Raw genomic sequence first — 23,309 nt, forward strand, 5'->3', positions numbered from 1 at the left:
TGGATTCATTGGAGAAATAACTTTGAGCTGCTTTCTGGCCCAATCGGTAGCATTCTGAGAGCCAGGCAGACGAAGAGGAGGAAGGGGCAGGGATGAGTTTTGTTTTCCCTACACCAACATGCACCTAATCTTCATTTTCTATCTTGTATTGCGCCTCACCTCCCAGCTCTCCTAGAGCCCCATGTTTCAGCATTTCCAAAAAATAAATTTTGAGGATTTTGCTAGGGGTGGAGAGGAGGTTTGAGGCTCTAACTGCCTCTTGTTTTCTGCTCCGATTTCAGTCCATTTCCTAAGCTGCCCAGTGTCTCCAGTTCTCAAGACTTGTGTGTAATGAAATGCTTCTGAGCTTTCCTACCATCTTGGGACCCAGCACTCTTGAACCTGGCACATCAATTACCTTTCATGAATCTTCCCAACTATCAAATTTTGAAGCTATCTTGTTTTTACTCATTCTTTTGTCCTTATGATTTGATGTTCTGGAAAAAAATTCTTTACCACATTTTCTTGGGGTTTCAGAAAAGTATAAAAAACAAACAAGACTTCTTCAGTCACTTGGTCCCCTTTACTTCACAGTTAGTTTATTTCACGGGTGTGTTTTTTTAGTTTGTTCAGGCTGCTATATAAGAAAAATATCATAGACTAAATGGCTTAACCAACATTTATTTCTCACAGTTCTGCAGGCCAGGGATTTCAATAACAAGGGACTGGTGTTTGGTGAGGAACTAATCCCATTCCTGAGGGCTCCACCCTCATGACCTAATCACATTTCAAAGGCCACACCTCCTGATGCCATCACATTTGGGTTAGAATTTTAATACAGGGCTCAGCACAAATAACACCCCTTTTTATTAGAGAATCTTTTATTACAAAATCATAAGCATGTAATCCTGTAACATAACATCACACTCAAACATACCATATGACATTTTAGGTGAAATGTTCAAATTAAAAGAATAAATTATTACACCCATATTATTACACTACCAACCACACTCAAGCAGGCCTTATTTCTGCCAGACCCTGATATGAATTTTGGGGAGATCCAAACATTCAATCCATATCACAGGCTTATATTTATAATCTTTCCAATCTAATTGCTTAGTATCCTGCTTTTTACATTGATCTTTAAAAGAATTAATTATAATGTCACCCAATTGTTATAATTTAGAACTCATGCCTCTATGAATTATTTCAGATCTATATAAAATATTTTTGTCTCTATTCTTTAGCTGACTTCTAGAAGCATTTGAACTTGTACTTATTGGGACTGAATTGGGATAATTGGATAGACCTCCCATAACAGGAAAGACTTTGCACAAGTTCACATATAAGGTGAGATTCTTTAGCTCTAAGAAAAAATGAAGAAAAATGATACCTTTTATTCACATATATGCAATTAGTTTTTCAAAATAATTAAATAGACCTCCTATAACACAAGAAACTTTGTAAAGACTCAAATGTAGGGCAATTCCTTTTATTTCCATGGCATAATTTTTGAAAAATATTATTTATATTCAAATTCCAATGGTATTTTCACAAATCTATACAAAATATAAAGCATGGTCCGCCTCTCACTAAGAAAAAGGGCAATAATTATAAGGGTCGCATTTTCCTGGGGGTTCATATTGAAATTATTCTAAGTTATACAAGATGATGTGCTATTGATTGTTCATCCATGTTTATGGAATTGGGCGTAAGCCCAATATATAAAGGGATCTATGACGAGAGATCAACAAAATCATGGGTAGAGTAAGCAATTTACTTTACAAAGTGATACATTTTAAACTTGTATTGTGGTTTGGACTTTTTATAGAGCTGGATATTTTATTTTCCTCATTTCCTAACTGAAAGCTAACTTTTCTTGCAAAATAAAGATGGCCGCTCAGCTCCGACCCGCCACTGGTGAGTCCGGGCAGGGTCCACATGTGGAACTTCCAAAGGGCCCCAGTCTTCTTTGAGAATCTGACCTTGCAGAATAAGCAACCAGTGCTGGCTGATTTTTCTAGCATGTCCTTTGGGTGCTAAAATGAATCTCTTCTCAATGGATCAGTCTTCTGTTTTTGTTAAATCAAGAGTTTGGCTTCTGTGTAAATCTTAGCAGTTGGCAAATCCTGTTTGTGTCTGTTTTTCTGTTCAAGTTCTGGTTGAAGTTTTCATTCCCCACATTGTCTTTCCTTTTCCCTGAACTCCTACTCTGCCTTGAATCTGCACCACCTGATTTAGAATCCAATTCTATAGTGTTGTTTTGTTGCTGCTTGCTTCAGACAGCTCCTAATCCCCCTCCCCCCCCCCCGCCCCATCTAACTGAATCATGGTGGCTCAGAAGACAAAATCACGTGTGGTATGTCTTTGTAACCTGCACAGTGGCACTCAGGTTAGACTTTCTCATTGAGAGAGAACTGGGACATGTGCTATCATTTATCTTGCACATCCTCTGTTCCAAGTGCCATGTAGACATTTTCCATATTATTTCTCATCCTTACATAGATGCTGCAAAAGGACTGGTATTTTTGCCTCATTTCTCAGTTGAATCTGACACTCAGAGAAGGCAATTAACCTATATATAGCTGTTAAGAATCAGCAGGATTTGAACCCATGTTCTTTCCGTTATCACAATCCACTCACCTCATTCTCAGAGCTCACAGAGTCCAACTAAGCATATTTGACTTAGCTCTCATCTAGATTTGTAATTTGGATTACTAACCCAGATGGAATTCAAATCCTATCTTGCTGACTTCCAGCCTTAGCTCTGCAGCTTTCTTAATTAGACGACCAACTTTCTGAGGAAAAGTACTTGTCTTCTTAGGGCTATTGGAGTCTGATGATGGCTGAAAAGTGTCAAGATATCATCGATGAACAGCCTGCTTCTGAAACCCAGTAATTTCCCCGAGTTTAACAGTGGCTGGGCTGTTGTAGTAACGGAGGGCCTGTAACTTGTCCCTTCCTTGTCTTCCCTGCATTTCATTACTCCCACATTTTTAAAACAACATTTTGTCTATGATATAATAACGGGCAAGCACTCTGAGTTTTCAAGGGACAAGTAAGTGCCAGGAATGTGTTATTTGCCTTGGAAATATATAAATTCCTGGGTTTAGAGATTTCAGTGACTTTCTGAGAGAGAGAGAGAGAGAGAGAGAGAGAGAGAGAGAGAGAGAGCCACTGCTCTTGTTAAGAAAGGCCACCAATGGGAGTGATTTCTGGTGATGCAATGCTGATATTTTAGTACCATCCTGGAGAAGGGAAGAGGGGGGTTTCTTTGGAGCCACATGAACTCATAATTAGTTCTCACCCAGGCTGCTTAAGCAATTATGGTGAAACCAAATCACATTACTTTTTTCTCCTGCTCTTGATAAAAGCCTCAGTCCTGCTCCTTCTGCTCCATAGGGCACTTGGCTGGTCATTATTTCTAATACCACAGATGCTGTGCTTCGCTTTTGTTTCCAGGCTCCAACTGTCACTGTGTAAAATAAGAAGTGTGGGGGGAATAACGTACACCTCTCGGTCTCACTACTTCAGAGGCACCTAGCAACCCTGTCTCCAGGCAGGCTGCATGCATCTCCCTGGTAGTTTATTGCCCACTCACAGCAGAGGCGGTGTGCTCTCTGTAAATAGCCTACATTTTTGCCGGTGCCAGCTTGGCGGTGGGGTGGTGGTGTCATTTGGTATCCTCAGGGACGTTTGCTTCTTGTTCTGGGAAGACTAGGGCATAGCAATGACTATTTCCCCAAAGCTGTTTGTGGCATCAGAAATTAGGTTAAGCAGTTCCGTACTTGGGGTTGCGTAGTCTGAAATCAAAGCACTGGTTTTCAACCTTTGTGGTTTTTTCCCCTAGTTTTTGTCACATTTCTGACAGAACCTTCCAGAATGTTCATGACATTCTTTCCTAAAGGATGTTTCCCAAGTATATCTATGTGATGAGCAACCTTCCTGGCTATTTTGTCCATCTACCAACCTACCCAACAATGCTATGCACATCCACCATCCCCACAGTTTTAATCATATCCACTCTCTGCCTCAAAAATATCAGTTGGGCTGAAGAGAGCCCTGCACTGGCTTACCTACCAGCCATGTGGACATTTCAGTTTAGGCTCACAGACCACAGGGCATTAAATATGGATGTTGAGACTTGTCTGCTTTCTGTGCATCAGGGATTTTTTAAATGTTCTTTCTTTCTTTACTACTTGTATCTGATCTGAATTTTAACTCTCCCCAGAGTAAAAGCCTTAGAGAATGGAAGTCACATCTCTTCTGGAGGGAAACCAAGCTTTCCCTGTGATGAGTGATCCAACACTGGAAGGACTTGGGCTCCTAGGTGTTTAAAACTTGAGTTGAGAAACTGGGAATGCTGCCAGGCAGAGAGGTAATCCCAAGATACCAGGAACGGAATAAGTTTTAATCTCCAAGAGTCATTCCCTCATTCATTCACCAAACAACAATTGAATTCCCAGTGTAAAAATCTTAATGACAAGCTCATAGTCTGGGGATATTTTAATAAGAACAACAATTAAGAACAGTGTCAGATCTGTTGTGATACAAGTACTTACAAAGTGCTTTAAGAGCTCAGATGGGGATGCGCTCCCTAGGGAGATGGGAAAGGGTCATGAGTGATACCGATATTATTTAATTTTTAATAAAAGTTATGATTAACAACCAAATCACAGCAGTCCTGAAAATCTAGCACTTTGCTATCATGAGCTGGTGTGAACTGGGTGCAGCACATCATGAGATAAAGGTGAAGCTGCAAAGTATAGCTATGTCTTGTGTCCATGCTGAGGAATTTGGACTCGTTTCAAGAGGCAGGATAATTTGAAATAATATCTAGTGGTTTTGTTGCTCTTGTTCTATGTATTTTTTTAAATTTCTACCACCAAAGAAAGTGCTTAACTTTTGCTTTTCCTTGTCTCAGATACTTTTGCTTTGCTGGCTAGGAACCAAATATTTCTAAAGATCTAGGCTTGGCATAGGACCACCTGGATGCAGTCAAGGTGAAGATCAAAGGTGAGCCTTGTAAACTGAGACCACAGAGCTCATTTCTGAATTTTCTATATGAGATTTCTGTACTTTTCAGAGGATCCTTTGTGGAAGGAAGGAGCCCAATAATAAGACTGAAATTGAGTTTCTCATTGACTAAATAGAAGAGGGCTCTGCATCATTTAACTATTTTAGGGAAGGTAAGAGAAGTGATGTCTCTTTCATTCTAGTGTTGCAGAATAAAATTGATAGCCACTATAGTTGTGAGTGATAGACATTTTAAACCAGAAATATAACCTGATTGTATCTAAATTTTGGAAAGATAACTATCACACATGTAGAGAAGGAATTGGAAGGGGGAGACCTCATTGAAAAATGAGACCAGTTAGGTCTGATCATCTGCCATAATAAGGGGTAACTAGGGTAGTCTCTGGGAATAAAGAGGAGAGGACAGGTTTGACAATATTTCACAGGCTAAATGACAAAGCACGTGAATATAAGTTTGAGGATTTAAAATATGAGTTGTCATGAAAAAATTCAATGAAGATTAAATAAAAATAAAAGTAAGAAAGTAAGGATTTCATGATAATATTTATCAGTGGGGTTGTTGTGAAGATGAAGAGCTAATATATAATACATTTAATGTGACCCTCTCATAATAAATTATCCATAAATGTAACAATATAAATAAATAAATAAACATGAGATGCTATGGCTTAGAGGCATATGCAACCCCATGCTTCTGTTGGTTATTGCTTGTCAGGCACGGTGCCTCATACTTATCAGGTACTTAATAAATACATGTTGAATGAATGAAAGAGGGAATAAATTGGTATAAGACTCATGCACAAGCAAATACACATGTGTTCACTACATTAAAAACGAGTCTTGTCAATAGAATGGCAAGAAAAGCACACATTGGGGGAAAATCTTTGCAAAAGATGCATCTGAAAAAGGGCTCTTATCCACAATATACTCTTAAAACTCAACAATAATAAAACAAACATCCTGACTGAAAAAAAAAATGGCAAAAGACCTGAAAGACACCTCACCAAAGAAGATACACAAATAGTAAGTAAATAAGCATAGGAAAAGATGCTGTACTTTATATGTTATTAGGGAAATATAAATTTAAACACGAAGAAGATACTAGTATGAGAAAGAGAATGGCCAAAATCCATAAGCCTGACAACAACAAATGCTGACAAGGATGTGAAGCAAGAGGAACTCTCATTCATTACCACTCAGAATGCAAAATGGTGCAGATACTTTGGAAGACAGTTTATCAGTCTTTTAAAACACTAAACATAATCTTACTGAATCATCTGGCAATCAAATTCCTTAGTATTATGCAAAGGAGTTGAAAACATGTCCACACAAAGACCTGTGCATGAATGTTTGTAGGATAATTGCTAAAATTTGGGAGCAACCAAGAAGTCCTTCAGTAGATAAAAGGATAAATAAACTGTAGTTCATCTAGACAATAGAATATTTTTCTGCACTAAAATAAAAAGGTATCAAGCCATAAAAAATATGGAGGAACCTTCTATGCATACCTCTAGTGAAAAAAAGCCATCTGAGAAAGCTAAGCACCATATGATCTCAACTACATGACATGGAAAAGGGAAGACTATGGGGACAATAAAATTGTTGGTTGCTGAGGCTGGGGTGATGGGGGAGGTCATTCCCTACCACAATTCATATATTGAAGGATAAATGGGTGAAACAGAAGATTTTTAGATCATTAAAACTATTCTCTTGTGACTATAGTATTGGATATGTGTCACGATACATTTATCAAAACCCAGACTATATACACCAAGACTGAACCCTAATGTAACTGTGGACTTTGGATGATAAATATGTGTCAATGTAGGTTCACCAGTTGCAACAAATGTACCCCTCTGGTGGGGGATGTTGATAGTGGGAGAGGTTGTGTGTATATGTGAAGACAGAGTCATGGGAAACTTCAGCACACTCAATTTTGCTATGAACTTAAAACTGGTCTAAAAAATAAAGTCTGTTTAAAAGGGACTTCCGCCAAGATGGAGGCATAGGTGGATATGCCTTGCTTTCTCACACAACCAAGTTTAGAGACAACTAAATATTAGCAACAGAAAACAGCAGAACACAGAAAATTGAACTTTTCGGAAGTCTGATAACAAATTCTTCAGACTGACCGCGTCATAACCCAGTGATCTGAGTGGCCCTGCTCTGGTGAACAACCTAAGGCTCTGCTCCTCACCCAGAGGCGCGAAACAGCAGAGGGGGCTGCCATTTCCCCGCTCTGACCACGCCCCCACATACAGCGTCACAACCCAGCAACCTGGGAGTCCAAGGCTCCGCTCCTCGTACTTAACGGAGGCGAACAGACCAAAAATGGCTCAAGAAGATCTCAAAGCCCCAGAGCCTATAAATCTAAGCAATGAAGAAATAGCAAAACTCTCAGAGGCACAGTTTAAAACACTGGTGATCAGGATGCTCACAGAACTGGCTGATTATACAGACAAATTAGACAAATATATGAAGGCAAAACTAATTGAAATAAATGGAATTGCACAGGAAACCAATAGCGATGAAAAGGAAACTGGGACTCAAATCAATGGAGTGGACCAGAAGAAAGCAAATAATGGCCAAACAAAAAAGAGTGAAGAAGCAAAAATTCAAAAAAATGAGGAGAGACTTAGGAACTCCCAGGACATCTTTAAACGCTCCAACATCCGAATTATAGGGGTACTAGAAGGGGGAAAGGAACAGCTACCAGTGGAAAACTTATTTGAACAAATAATAAAGGAGAATTTCCCCAATCTGGCAAAGGAAATAGACTTCCAGGAAATCCAGGAAGCTCAGAGAGTACCAAAGAAGTTGGATCCAAGAAGGAACACACCAAGGCACATCATCATTACATTAGCCAAGATTAAAATGAAGGAGAGAATCCTAGAAGCTGCAAGAGATAAGGGGACAGTCACCTACAAAGGAGTTCCCATCAGACTGTCAGTGGATTTCTCAAAAGAGACCTTCCAGGCAAGAAGGGGCTGGAAAGAAGTATTCCAAGTCATGAAATCCAAAGACCTACATCCAAGATTGCTCTATCCAGCAAAGCTTTCATTTAGAATGGAAGGACAGAAAAAGTGCTTCTCAGATAAGATCAAATTCAAGGAGTTCATCATCACTAAGCCCTTATTATATGAAATGTTAAAGGGACTTACCTAAGAAAAAGAAGATAAAAAAGATGAACAGTGAAAGGACAGCAAACTCACAGTTACTAAGAACCACACCTAAAACAAAAACAAACTAAGAGGACAGTTAGATCAGGAGCAGAACCATAGAAATGAAGATCACTTGGAGGGTTAGCAACAGGGGAGTGGGAGAAGGAGAAGGGGGGAGAAGGTACAGAAAATAAGTAGCATAGATGGTAGGTAGAAAATAGATAGGGGGGAGGGCAAGAATAGTATGGGAAATATAGAATCTAAAGAACTTGAGACACGTGGTCATAAACTAAAGGGATGGTGGGGGAGGGGTGTGCAGGTGGAGAGGAATGAAGGGGGGAAATAGAATTGTAATGGCATAATCAATAAAATATATTTAAAAAAAAGATTATTATGAGGTACATGTGAAAGATGGAGGGTGAGAATTTGAACCAACTTAACCCAGTTTACTATTCCATGAGAGTCAGATCATTTTGGACTTCATCAAAACTCCCCAACCCTTAGGTGGGGGGGGTCAGCTCTGTGTCTCCAACCTACCATCTTTCTACTAGGCAATTGTAGCAAAAACATATTTCAGACCATAATATTCTAAGCAAACAAATATTTGCTAGCAAGCAGGCACAAAACAATCATACTGCCCGTGTATACTTGGAATATTTCCAGTCTCGACACTTGACATAATGACCAGCACTTTTATGAAAGGCTGTCTCCGAGATGAAGACATGTGTTCTGATAGAGGGAGGGTCAGGCCCTTTGGTTAGCTCAGATGACAGGATTGTCCACTGATTGGAGAGGCATAGGGCCTTACCAGCTGTCCCCCTGGTATGAATTACTGGCCTGGAAGATGATAAATAGTAAAACTTCTGGTGTTGATTTTGGCAAGAATACTATTGAATGCCACCTGGCCAATTCTTAGGGTGTTAACTCTATTAGGCCACTTCATGTGTTTATTAATTCCTAGGGATTAAATTAGAATTAAATTGTTCACACAAGAGTTCCCAATGTTTACATACTGTGGTACTGTAAATCATTATGACAATAGAACCAAAAATAATCATCAAGAAATGGATTTTAAGAAAGCTCCAATATCAGGATGAAACAGTACTCCTGCTTCGGGTTGGACTAGTAACCATTGTACATGTTTCCAGTTATTGTGCTGGAGAGAGTCAGTGTATACGGGCCTTTATAACATTTAAACAAAAGCAGTCCTTAAAGCGTCATGGCTTCTTTCTGTGATTCCCCATGAATAAAAGGTTTTCCATTAACAAAACCTTGATGTGAAGATTTATTTTTTATTTGATGGACTTGTTTTTTTGTAACAAGAAGAGCCATGAGTACTAGGGATGAACAGAAAAATATCCCGGAGACAGGTTGTCATAGAAACTGTGCCAGGAGAGCAGCTACACAGGATAGAATGTACCTTCCGAAGCTGAGAGAAGGGAGTGATCTTGAAGCTCCTCTTTTTATCAGTTCTGGGGAGTAAAGCTTCCATGAATCTCCTCATGGAAATTTTTGTCAGGGACAGCCAGGGTAGATGGGATACTAGGAGGCTGTGAGGCTGGTGATACACACCTCACAGGACATTTTTTTAGGAGATTAAAATATATAAAATATATAAAACACCTACTATATATATTTCCTGAAAAATATTACTAATAACTAATCTTTATGATCTCATGCAATCCTCACTAGAGCCCTCTAAGGAAGATAGTCATTATTCAAATTTTCCAGATGAGAAAATAGGGTGCAGAGAGATTGAATTGTTCAAGGTCACATGGTAAGTGGTAGAGCTGGGACCTAAACACAAGGATCTGTGGCTCTAGGGCCCTTGTCCTTAACTTCTTGGCTGGACCGAATGTGCAGGCAATCAATTACTGGTAATAATTATGAAAGTGATTCTTTGGTGGTGAAATAGTAGTAGGAGTTTCAATTGCCATGCAAGACATACAACAAATGTCCTAACATTTGTTGACTTTGTTTTTCCCTAAAGTTTATTCTTCCGAAACCAGACAGTTGTTGTCCTCCTACAGGACAACAACTAACTGCTTTGTTTCATTCTTCCTTCCTGACTCCCCAGGGCAGAGCTCCACGTGGCCCCAACCAACCAGTGTCCTCCTCCAGAGCTCTCAGAAAACCAGGAATCTCTCCTCCCTGCACCCTCCTCCCCAGACCCCTGTTTCCTGAAGAAGAAGTTCATGGCTAGAGTTTCCTTACCATACCTTCCCTGAAGTTTCAAGATCTTATGGGCTGAATTGTGTCCTCCCCCTCCACTTTCTATGCTGAAGTCTGTTACCGAGAATACTATTTATAACACTTATTAAAGAACAGTGAAGCAGACTTTATTCAAGGGGATTATCACAATAGGTATAGGGGCCACTACAATGGGGTTTTGTAGGAGGAGAGAGAGATGGACTCAACTCCAAGTATAAGGAAAAATGGGAATTTGCAGCCAAAACATAGGGTGGGGGAGTGTCAGTGGATGGAAAACTACTAACAGGAAACATCGTGGGTAGGGGAGGATTCTGCTTAAATGGACCTAACAGGATTTTTGCTAAAGGCAGGCCAGGTTGAGCATTTCACTTAGGTGGTGATGGGTGATTCTGGTTAAATTGGCTTAGCAAGATTTTTGCTAGAAATGAATTCTACAAGGAAGAGCATGAAAGCCCAACCGAGGTCAGGCCTAGTCCAAAAGCAGACTCAGAAGAGCCTGACCAAAACTTGGTCCAGGAGAGATCTTTGTCAAGTCCTAACCTCGCAGCGCTTAAAAATGTGACTGTTGGAGAGAGGGCCTCTAAAGGGGTGATTAAGGTAAAATGAGGTCATATGGGTGGACTCTGATTCGATATGACTGGTGTTCTTCCTCATCGGAAAGGAGGTGAATACACAGAGAGACGACCATGTGAAGACACCTGAGGAAGGCAGCCATCTACAAGCAAAGGAGGGAGGCCTTTAGAAGATACCAGCCCTGACAACACCCGAATCTTAAACTTCGAGACTCAAGAACTAAGAGGAAATAAATTCCTGTTGTTCAAGCCATCTAGGCAGTGGTGCTTTGTTGTAGCAGCTCTAGCAAACAGATATACTCAACAGCGGCCGAGCATCAAAGTTTATTCAAACCCGTGGCACCATTTCCTCCTGGCATCTCCCCTTGACATTCTGTGCCTGTGACTGTCTCTCTGTGGTTAACAGCCGTGCCGAATGTGAACGCACTGTGTAAAATGGCACATGTCCACCTTGGAATTGGCTCTAGGGAGGCTGCGTCCAGGGAAATGAATCAGAGTACATGCTTTCCTTTTGTTCTTGTGCCTGCCTCCCACTCATCCAGGCTTTCCCAGGGACTAGAGCCTTCCTCAGGGCTAGCACACTGTTTATATCTAGATGCTGCACTGCCATTAATTTTTTATGTGTCTGTTTACTACTGCCGCACCCCTAGTTAATCTCAGGCTACTGAGATTATGCCCATGAATTATTCATTCTGTATTCCCAGCACCCACTACAATTCCTGGTCCCAAGGAGGCACTAATGAGGTGTGGACTTCTTGAATGGGTATATATATTTTAAAATCTTTTCTTCCTTCTTTACCTCCGATGAGGGGGGTTTTGTAACACAGACTTAAGTGAAAGAAATCTTAAGTACATTGAATTTAATGTTATGAGCAATGGTTAATGTTATAAGGGAAAGGGTTTATTTTTATTTTAAATGTGCCCGTCAGAAGTCTGAAATGCCCAGGCCTCTTCTTATAAGAGAGAATGTTAAGTGTAACAGAATTTGAGTTGTCTAGGAGAAATGGTCATCAGGAACTTTCAAGGAATCTTACTGCCTTTTCCACTCCCATGGTGGAGTCTGCACCCCGGGAGGGAACTAGGCGTCGTTGCAGGAAGGGGGAGAGAAAGGAGCCTGCAGAGAAAAGGGCGTCTCAGGCTCCCATTCAAGGCAGACTTTGTAAGGACGGTCGGACAACTCATCAGAAAATGAATATTCACCTCTGACACTCTCTGGACTCCTTGTGGGTCTGGACTAGTTACTAGAAGAATTGTTTCTTTTTAGTAATGAACTGTACCTCATTCTCCTCAGACTTTGGGGCAGAGGAGAAGGGGAGATATATCTCGATCATCGTGAACCGTATCCAGCTGCTCACGTTGGTCCGAGGAAACACTGCGCCACTCATTCGCTCCTCAGTCCGGACAATGGGAGGTGCCTGGTCTATTATGGGGTCTGGTTGGAAGCAAAAGACAATCTTGGAGAACACAGCCCTTCACCTGGCCGTTCCAGAGACACAGTCCAAGGAAGGCCAGTGTCTGCTGAAAGTCTTAGTAGAAAGCTGGGTCATGAGTATTCGTTATTTTTAGACAACAATAGCTGATGGACAAAGCGGGACGTGTCATGAACAACACCAAGCTTTTGCACTACTTGGAACGCAGTCCGCCTTCAGGAGTTTACTGTTGGTGAGACAGTCGCCAACACCCTGCAGGTCTGTGTCGGGAGCACCGAAGAAGCAGAGTCAGTCATTTGTGAAGAAGCAGAACGGTCCTTTATTAGACTTTGTATAATATTAAAAAATGAGCACAAGTGAAGGTCAAACCTATCCTCCAGGTTCCTAATTATAATGCAGAGAGCCAGGAGGGAAAGAAAATGGAGAGAAAGCAAAAAATAAAAGAGGCTGCCTGGAGTGAGGGAACAATAAACAGAGACAGAAGATATTTCTGTCTTTGATGTCAAACATAGACATGGTAACTTTTTTTTTTTCCCCTAAAGGCATTTAATTTTGTGGGACTGAATTCTTTCTGATGCCTAGGAAAATCAACTGTTTGATCTCCTCTGGGTAGTTTGAAGGCTGTTTGTTTTTGGGTTGGGAAGTTAATGCCACAAAAAGCGCTAAAATCCTGCAACATGTTAACTTCGAATGATTCACAGCAGTCACAATGCAGGTCAGATGGTGCATTTTGAAGTGTTAAAAAAATAAAAGTTACTTAAAAGTGTATGTCTAGAAAACACAAGACATCTGTACTATTTATCATCCAGTGAAAGCTAAATAGCACTGGGGACATGATTATTTTAAGTTATGGTTTGAAAAAACAAAAACAATTGCTTAATTCCAGATTTTTTTTTGCTAATTGAAATGGTTTTGAAAATTGGCACGGAGGAGTGACAAGGGCCTTTTATGTGATTTATAAGGAAGATCTGTTGAAGAAAATTAGCTCCTACAGGAATAGGGTTGATAATGTGACATATACTCACTTTGATCTAAATTTAACATCTTCCCACATTTTCGATGTTCCAGTGCCCTTCTAGTTACTATAGTGATCATCCCTGGAAGATCAACATTTAATTCTTAGGTAACAGAGTACAATCACGGATTCCAGGGTGGGCGTAGGTAAAAATTCAATTTATTAAATATTATCTGCTTGAAAAAGCAACCCCCCAATATTTTAGGCTGGCTACATCTAATGAAGAGATTAAAATGCCTCCAAATACAAATTATACAAGGAGAATCAATAAGCATGTTTAGGCCCTAATTCTGAGTGTAAGAACCTTGACATTGATGTCATAGCATTGCTGGGGAAACAAAAAATGAGGGTTCTAAAATAAGTACTTTTCAGCTGGGTCTGACCTAGAAAGTCACTCTCGATGTTTGATGAAGCTGTGGACAAAAATATGCCCTCAGTAGCTGCAGCATCTGTTCTGTCCAGTGTTGTATCCTATTCAATGTTTATTCTTCTTCTAAAACAAGACAAATCCATGATGTGGGAGTTTTTTCTCATGGCAGCAACTTGCATTAGAAACTTTCAGATCAACGCAGAAGAATCTCCCAACCGTTGAAAGAACAAACAGTACTTCGTTATATTATTCTTCATACTTAAAAAAAATACATTTTCTGCAGGCTTATTTCAGCTTTCCAGTAAAAACAGTGTCCAGAGATTCATACCCGAGTACCTTAGAGATACTCATTTATATTCCTAGCTATTGGCCCTATAGCGCAATCTTCCTGTGTTCAAGACAGCAATGAGTTCATTGAAATGCTGGGCTGTGAAACAAGAACCCACACTTTTAAACCTGCTTTCCCATCGCTATACAATAAGCAAACACAAATGAACAAAATGTAATGAAACGGACCAAAAATACACCAGAAAAGTGGGGAGAGGGGGACAAAAGGAGAGGAGGAATACTAAGAAATTGTAGTGGTTTTGGAGCATGTCGAGAAACCTCAAGTTCATAGTGAACTCTTCCTTAGTGACCAGCCCTCATGACAGCTACAGTAAGGTTGTTATTATTGATGTCTCCATTCTACAGATGAGGAATTAAGGCTGATAGCATTAAAGTAACTTGTGCAGGGCATCCCAGTTAAGCCTGTAAGTGGTGGGTCTTGTATATATTTAAAAACAACAGCAAAAACAACAAAAAGTCCCAGCAGTTAAGAAGATATATAACGGGTAGTTGGTCTCCCAAGCGCCAAAATACAATCTAGGGGACCCATGGGACTTGCACTATGGTCTAATCCAATGTGTTAACAAAGTCAAGTGGCCAGAATACGTACCCAAAACGCCCCTTGAAAGGAGGCAACCAGCAATAAGAAAGTAGATTTGACTTTCCTAAAGCTTTTTTGTTGCATGTAGGGGGATTTTTATGTGCTCTTCAATAAAAATATTTACACTTATCTATATATCTATACCCACAAATTGGAAAGCACAGTAGGTGGAAGTTTTGATCACACCTGACATGCGAGAATATGGTAATGTTAGACTTTATGTTTTCTCCTTTTACAAAGTAGCCCCATGAACCGGAGATGGATGACGGATTTATTACTGCTCCTGGCAAGTCAGACTGGGTGTCAGACAGTCATATTTCATTACGGTCCAGGGCAATTTTAGCAGTTCATCCTGCAAGTCCCAGCATATATTATTGATTATTTTTCCATATGAATCAATCACGGATGAAATGGAAGATAGAGTGGCCTCTTGTAAAAATGAGTTGCATAAAATTTAATGGCCTTACCAAACTTCTAAATTTAGCAGAAAAGAACAGTAGCTGCAGCATGCCGCAAGAGGGCACACTGGTACTTTTAAACATCAATGACTGCCAGCCGGAGAGAGCAGTTACGGGCAGGATGGGGACTGCAGCTACAACCCAGTTGCTTTTCTGCAATCACTAAATATCAGATCCAGAGGATTTATTTTTAGTAGCTTTTGCGGGGTTTGAAAAGAGTAATATGTTTTTTATTTTAGTCACATTGCTTTTTATATTCATAGAAAGATTTTTTTCCTAAAAACTTATTTTCCAAGGCTAATAATAGTCTATTAGATATTAGATATATTGTTATCAGCAATATTGAAAGTTAAAAATTGGTGAAATCAGGGTTCATGTTAGCTGCTGGGAAAAGATTCAGTGGAGGAAATTATGGCAAATTAATAGAGATTCAAATAATCTCTGTACTCCATCCCTCACACATGTAATGAGGTAATTCATTTTAAATAATATATATTAAAGAATGGCTTTCTGGGGCAAGACTGTATCCTTTGTACATTGCCGCTTTTATAACCAGTGAAATCTGAACATGCGACTGAAAAAAGAATGTATATGTTGTACCCTAAAGCTACAGATTGAAAATAAAGAAAAATAGGTAAATGACAAAATCCTTACAGCATATGTGGCTTGGGTTGATACTTCCAGGATTAGAGGGAACATTATAAGTAATTTCACTGGAAATGTTCCTTTAGTCCAGGGATTGGAAAACGAGTTCTGTAAAGGGCCAGACAGAAACTACATCTGGCATTGCAGGCCACTTAGTCTCTATCTAGTTCTGGCCGCTCAGTTTTGCTACTGCAGCGTGAACACAGCCACAGACAAGCAAATGAATGGACCCCACTGTGTTCCAATAAAATGTGATTTACAAAAATTGTTGTCAGGCTAGGTTTGGCCCTCACACTGCCGTTGGCTGAAGCCTGCTTTAGTCTAGCTGTGGACCCTTTCATGGCAAAGGGGTCAGTGAGAAGGAGAAATAAACTGAAGACCTGGGCACAGGGGCACACAAAGAGCCTCTATCTGGAAAGCGCAGGATATAAAAAGCTGCACCTCAGGTCTCAAGAGATGCTCCACACTTCTTTAGAAAGGAGCCAAGAGAAAAACTGTCTTAGGAAAACATGTATTTTATTTCAGAAAATTCAGGGAAACAGTTGTATCGCCCACATCTAAAATAAATAAAGCCCAGAGGGTACAGTAAATCAGAGATATCTAAGAGATGGGACATTTGCCCTGAGCATCCGTAACCCTGGCCTCCTTAAACAACAAGAAATAAGCAAAATTTTGAGCCCTGAAGGAAACTTTACAGTTCTGCAACAAAACAATTGTGGGTGACAGATTAGCCCCAAGGATGTACAATAATGTTCTGAACATAAAGAAGCACCCCATCTCAAGTCCCAGCTTAAGGCACACTGAAATTTTAAATATTTGGAAAATACATTTTACTGTCCATAGAAAGATCAGATCCCTTCCCTAAGAGTGATAGATGCATTATACTTTGACCTGCAAGAAAAGCATGTTGATTTCCATGAAATCAATTAATTAATTGCTGAGAAAAAAAATCTTGGAGGAGTATATGCTAAGGTGGTTTCCAAGTCCTGCTGCGGAAAATTATCAAGAAGATTCAAAAACACCACAGCTTCCCAGGTTTCTTTTCAGATCTGTCGGGTTAGATTTTCTGGAGCCTGCGGCCCAGGCATTTTGACAACACTGTCCAGTGGATGTCGGGAGTGACCAGGTGAGGGCATCATCCCAAGGGCTGGCGTTTGGGAACCACAGGGACAAAGCACAAACCCAGGATTTGAAGTTCGGCCATGCTGGGTTCAAATTCAAGCCCTGCTTTGCATAAGTCATTTGTTCTTCAGCCAGTGATGTAACATTTCCAGGTTTTAGCAACAGTACCTGTTACATGGAGCCGGCGCTCACTTGGACGGACTGACTCAGCATCTGATGTGGCTCTGTCAGACTTGAAGTATAAATGCTTTTGGCTCTGTGAAAAAAAATGATTAAAGAAGAGAATTTAGGTGCTATAGTCAAATTTATGTCTTTCTTTCTTTCTTTCTTTCTTTCTTTCTTTCTTTCTTTCTTTCTTTCTTTCTTTCTTTCTTTCATCACTAGGTGGGTCTTTAATAGTTTAAAAACTAGGGGGATATAATAGAATACTAATCCTATAGAATGAAGGTCAGAAACACTGGCCAAGGCAAATTTGTCTTCATAACCCAACACTTAATTTGACTGCTCTCCTATATTTCAACTGAATCTGCTTTTAAGCCTCCCTTTGACAATCGGAGTGTCTCTCTTGTGTCTTCCAGAAGTCTATCTGTGAGATGAATTACAGTATTATAATTTTTCCCATGGCTATCAAGAAAGTAAAGCACTTTTATAGATTACTACATTGTCAAGATTCTGCACATCTGATTGATGCATCAAATGTAATCACGGAAAATTTTCAATATAAAAAGAGGAAAATAGAAACACACACCAAAGTTAATGGGTATAAACAGCTGACAGAACTGAATTCCAGAATGCAGTGGCGTTACAGAACTGACCTTACAAAGGAAATGAAAGGTCTGTTTTGGGATGGTAGTTTTCTTGCTAAAGAAACATGAAAACTATTACTATTGAAAGGGCAGGTAATAAAGCTCTGAGCTTGGCCTTGTATTTCCACAGTATCTAAAGGAAAGAAAGTCCACCTAAGAACAGGATGTTAGTTGAGGCGTTGTGTTGAATGAAGAAAATGAATGGATGGTCGGCCACAAAATCTTCCTCAAACGTAAGCAGGCAGTGGCCCTATATGCCTGCCATCATAGTGGCCACTGCCTCTGTGCCCTCCTCATTCACTTCCACAAAAGACCTGTGGGCGATTTTTGATATAAAAAGATCTCTGGTTCCTGACATGCCAGACCTATCAGCCTTGCTATTAAAGAGGTAGGCTTGGTGTGAGTCAAACTTATTTAGTACTTTATGAAGTGGACAGGTTCCTTTCAGAGAACTGCAAAATAGGGCGGAAATCAGGAAGCTTTTAAGAGACAAACAGAAAATGTCTGATTGGCTGGGGCCACCTGGTCAACCTTGTTCGAGGTGCAAAGGCCCAGAGTTGGTTTGGCGTTTGGGGGTTGATCGACAGGCTGTCCTGTGTTCCTGGTCTAGAGGAACATTTAAAGGACATGAAGCTATCTAAGTTTTTGTTTGATGACATGCACTTTGGGCAGGATCAGCCTCATCCGGGGCCTAGAAAGTGTTCTCAACAGCTCTTTTCATCCTCTCTCCCCTTTCTCCATGAGGACAATATAGCTGGACTTGTTCCACTCACCAGTGCGTAGAATTTCACTGAAAGCGAGAACATTTTAAAGAGGAAGATATGGAAGTTCAGAGAAGCTGAGAATGCTCGGGAGAAGCTTTTCTTCTCAAATTTGCCGAGAACTCTGGGTTCTGGACGTGTCATCTCTACTCTTAGACACCAGCTGGGGAGAAACAACAGTAGGGCGATGTCAGGGCTCCAGATGTCCCATCATGTTCCAGCCTGTGCTGACGTTCTTGGCTACTTGACTTAAGGCAATTTCAAACTCTCCTTGAGTAATGTGGCTTTCTCTTCCAAATTCCTGATGAAGGTGAGCTTTGTTCTGACATGCAGGTGTAGGAGGGTGCTGCTTTTCTGGGAGAAGTTCAGGTGGCAGTAAGTTGGGCCTCACCAGCTGCTCCTTTATTTATTTTTTCTCTCTTTTCCCAGGTTTATCTGAACAAAGAAGAACATCACTTTCACTGAGTCTGCAGTGTGGAAAATCACAAGCCAAAAAAAAAAAGAAGAAGAAAGAAAGAAAAGAAAGACAATTACGGGGCAACCTACCAATTGTTACTTGGCAGAAGATAGGGTTCCAAGAAGGGCTGGCGACTCCTTTCCCCTGGCCAGGAATGTTCGTCTTCCTTGTAAGCAATTATTCATTGGCTCCTTGGGAAGAGGGATCGTTCCTTCTTCCTGAACACACAAGGCTAAAACGAACGCATCAAGGAGGGAAATAATTCCACAGTGCACGTTTTTAAAGCTCTCTCCATAGTAAGGAAGTATTTGTGGAACAGAAGTGGAGTTTGGCACTCACTTCGTAATCTTGTTGAAAGAAGAAAGCCAGGAAGAAGGAAATTCCGGCAAAAGGAAGGGTTGCTTTAATTTACAAGTCCATGAGGGTTTCTTCAGTAGTTGTGGCTGGTAGGTCAGGAAGGCGAATCTGCATTTTGGGAGACTGGAGATTCTGCATTTGAATCAAGTTTCTTTGCGAGTAAACCTGGGTTTTTTGTTGTATTCTAATTTAGAGTTGGGTATTAGCCAAAGTAGGAATGAAGAATCCTACATCAGCAGTTTTATTGCTTAATTTTACTATTAGTTCTACTCATCCACTTTAAGCAGAATAAAGGAGGCAGCTGTAATATTTCAAGGAATCAAAATAGAGTAACTGGACAGCATTTGAATATTAGAGTGTTTTTTAGGATGCTGTAAGTTGAAAGACACCTCTAAGGTTCAACACTAAATCTGAAGTTTAACTTGTTCCCTTAAATCTATGAACATCTCACAGAATCTTTGGAAAAATAAACATTTCAAAACCAAAACAGGGCAGCATTATTTTTACCTAAAAAAAAAAAAACTTCTTCAAGCCAAATACTACAGCAGTGCACGCTTCCTCTGTTCAGCTGAGTATCTGTGCTGCTGAAGTGAGTGCCACATTTGTTCAAGTTAATCAGAAGCAAAATTGTTAAGTGAAGCTAAAATACTCCTGTGGGGGGAAAAATGAGTGGGCTGCCACTTATTTTTTATTTTCAGGCTAGCAGCCTTAAATGCAAAAAGAATCTCATCTCTAAGGTCAACTATGAATGCTTTTTTATTTTTCCAAAATAACATTTCAAGGGATTACTTTGAAGTCCAAATAATAACATTACTTTTGGTGGTTGAAAATGATCATTTTGTGCATTTCCAGTAACTTTCGATATCTGTGGTGGAGAAAATTCGTTCAAGCCAGGAGATAGGCTTTCAGCACTGTTACTCACAGTGCTTTGTACAAATGGACTGTTGACACACGACGACATCATTTAGTCGTGGTGCTTCCTTGTGCAATGAAAACTTTGAAGATTTAAAAGTAGGTAGGAAGGGATACAGGAGCAAAGGGCTCATCCAGCTAAAATACCACTTTATAAAGCTAGAAACCTTTGACACTGTCTTTGGTTTTGTTCTCTCCGCCTCTAATCTGTGACCAACTTCTCAGTCCCTATCTGTCTATTTTTTCTGTCATTATTTGCACAATTCTTCACTGTCTCTCCCTCTGAACTACTGCAACAGCCTTCTGAAAGTTTCGCTGCACTTTCCCCTCGTTTTTGGAATTCATCCTTTTGGAACATAGGCCAGACTATGTCATCCTCCTGCTGAAAAACTTGGGTTGCCACGACTTTAATGATTCTGGTGAGGACCAGTGTCTCTGGGGTTTTCTTTGCTTTGAAGTCAGACTTTCATGACAGTGAGGATCCAGCCCTAGAGAAGAAAGTTGCAGGATGGGACAGGTTGTAGCATGGAATCTACCGGAAGCTGCACACCAATGGGGAAACTGGATTGCTGACGAGGACACTGAGACAGAAGCCCAGCTGCATGCACTGAGCACACGCGGACAGTGGGAGAAATCTTGCGGTCCCATGGACGTTAAGTGCCCAGGCACACTGGACGATGGATAATAACAGCAGGAGAACCCAGAGCCTACTCTCCGTCATGTGTGGGGTAACCAAACTACTTCCCATCCTGTTTGGAAACTCTCCCAGGTTGAGTGGACCAGTTTCAGGTCTCGGCTACACCAGCGGAGCAACACTGAGAAGGGCCTCCTGCCTTCTCCACAGTCACGCTTCCCAACCTGAGTGTGTAACCTGAACTTCTCAGGAGTGTGCCAGGGATCCATTACAAAGGGTCTGACCCCCAGAAATGTGTATTTTAAACACATTTTCCAGGTAATTTTCTGTACCTGCTTCAGCACAGCTGTGGGGAACCAGTGCATTAGAGGGGGGAAATCTCTGTTCCTCACCCTGGCATTCAAGGCTGGCAACAACCAAGCTCCCTTCAGTCGTCATTCACTTTGCTGTTTTTTTCTCTCTTTCCTAGTTCCTTTTAAATATAATCATATAATTGTTCATCTTCATTTTGTTAATATGGTGAATCACCTCGATGCAGTCGCGTATGTTGAATCATCCTTGGGCCCTAGAATGAACCCTGCCTGATTGGAATGTATTGTTGTTTAAACGGACTGTTGTATTTGATTTGCTAGTATTTTTTGTTTTGTTTTTTATTTTTCAGTGACAGTTGACTTTCCGATATTATTTTGTATGGGTTCCAGGTGAACAGCATGGTGGTTAGACATCATATACTTTTTACACAGTGATCCCCTTGGTATTTCCAGCACCCGCCTGGCACCATGCACGGTCATTACAGTATTACTGACTACATTTCCTATGCTGTACTCTACACCCCCATGACTATTTTGTAACTACCAATTTGTACCTCTTAGTTTTCTTCCCTAGTTCTTGATGGTCCCACTCACTTCCGTACATTTGCTCATAGCTTTCTGTCCCCATCTCCTTCAGTTGAAATACCATATAGTTACATCAAGATCCAGCTGATCTGTAGGGGTTTTCCCTGACCTTACCAGTGGAATGAATTGCTTCTTTTATGCTTGCAAAGAACTTTTGTTTATCCATTGGTATTTATCATGTTAAGTTACAGTTACAAGGGCACAATACTCTGAATCACAAACCAGGACACATGATTCAGCAATCAGAATCATCTCAAATAATCTAAGATCTTTGTCACAGTTACAGTTGCTTGTGTTTCTTCTCTGACAAAAATATGAGTTCTTGTAGACCAGAAATAGTGCCGAAGTCACCAGAGTAACCCAAACAATCCTTGATATAATACATAGGAGGTGCCTAATAAATTTTGAATCATGGAGTATTGATGCAAATATGTCACTACCTTTGTGAGCCCAAGGCATTTTTAATATCACTCAGAAACTAGGAGCTGTAGGCTCTTCTTAGAAGGTGAATGAAGAGAGTTCTTTGCCTTTTTCTTTGTCATATTTCAAAGAAGAAAGAGCATAAAGCATCAGCAAGTTGGGGCCAGAAATGTGACCTCCCAGAACACAGAAGGGGGACTGGAGTCGGCTATATAAGAATATATATGATTCCAGGTCTCATAAAATTTACAATCTGGTAGGGGAGATGGACCAAAATAAGATAAACACATATATTATTTTGAAAATGATAAGTGCTTTTCCTAGGAAAGGAGTCAGAGAATAAGGAAATGTACAAGTCAGATGACTCAAGTGGTGCCATGAAGCAAATAAAAGTAATGATGTGTCCAAGAGGAACTGCTTGCTGGGGGGTGGGAGGGGCAGGATTAGGGCTTTCAGAAATGGCTCTTGTGTTGGGAAGCAGATATGAGGGAGGAGCCAGGCAGACCAAAAGCTGGCAGAAAAGCTTTCCAAGAAGAGGAAATTTCTTGTGGCACATCCTGGAGTTATGAATGCGCTTGAGTGTTTGAGACACAGAAAGAAACATGGTGTGGTCAGAGGTGACACCATGGGTGACAGGGTGGCCAAGTGCCTTAGCTAATTGAGTGGCTGCTGCAGAGGAAGAAACCTTTGTGTGAAAGTTGACGAGTTATTTTAGACATGGTGAATCTGAGGATCCCCTGGAGTATTCAAGTTGAAATGCTGAGTAAGAAATGGCATATCTGTGTCTAAAGCTTTGAGAGAAGTGTCTCAGCCAGAGGTATAGCTGAGTGGTACTAGCCACTCTTGCTAAAATCACAAGAGTGGCTGAGATTACACAGAGAATGTGCTGCGAGAGTGGGCTGCGAATGGGCCCCTAGGAACAAGAATATTTTCAGGGTAGAGAAAGCATAAGCAAAAAAAATGAGGAAAAATACCCAGCAATTTTTTTTACAATAAAGGCAAATATGTTCATTAGATTATGGAGGCAAATTGAGGCAGAATGTGAGTACTGACTATTCAAGAAAGTTGGCAGGGAATGGAAGGGGGCAAATTTCAAGGTTAGTAGAATATGTTTGAGGGTGCGAAGAAAAGGATA

This window comes from Artibeus jamaicensis, unplaced genomic scaffold (assembly GCF_021234435.1).
Source record: "Artibeus jamaicensis isolate MK-2021 breed Jamaican fruit bat unplaced genomic scaffold, CSHL_Jam_final scaffold_474, whole genome shotgun sequence".
NCBI lineage: Eukaryota > Metazoa > Chordata > Mammalia > Chiroptera > Phyllostomidae > Artibeus > Artibeus jamaicensis.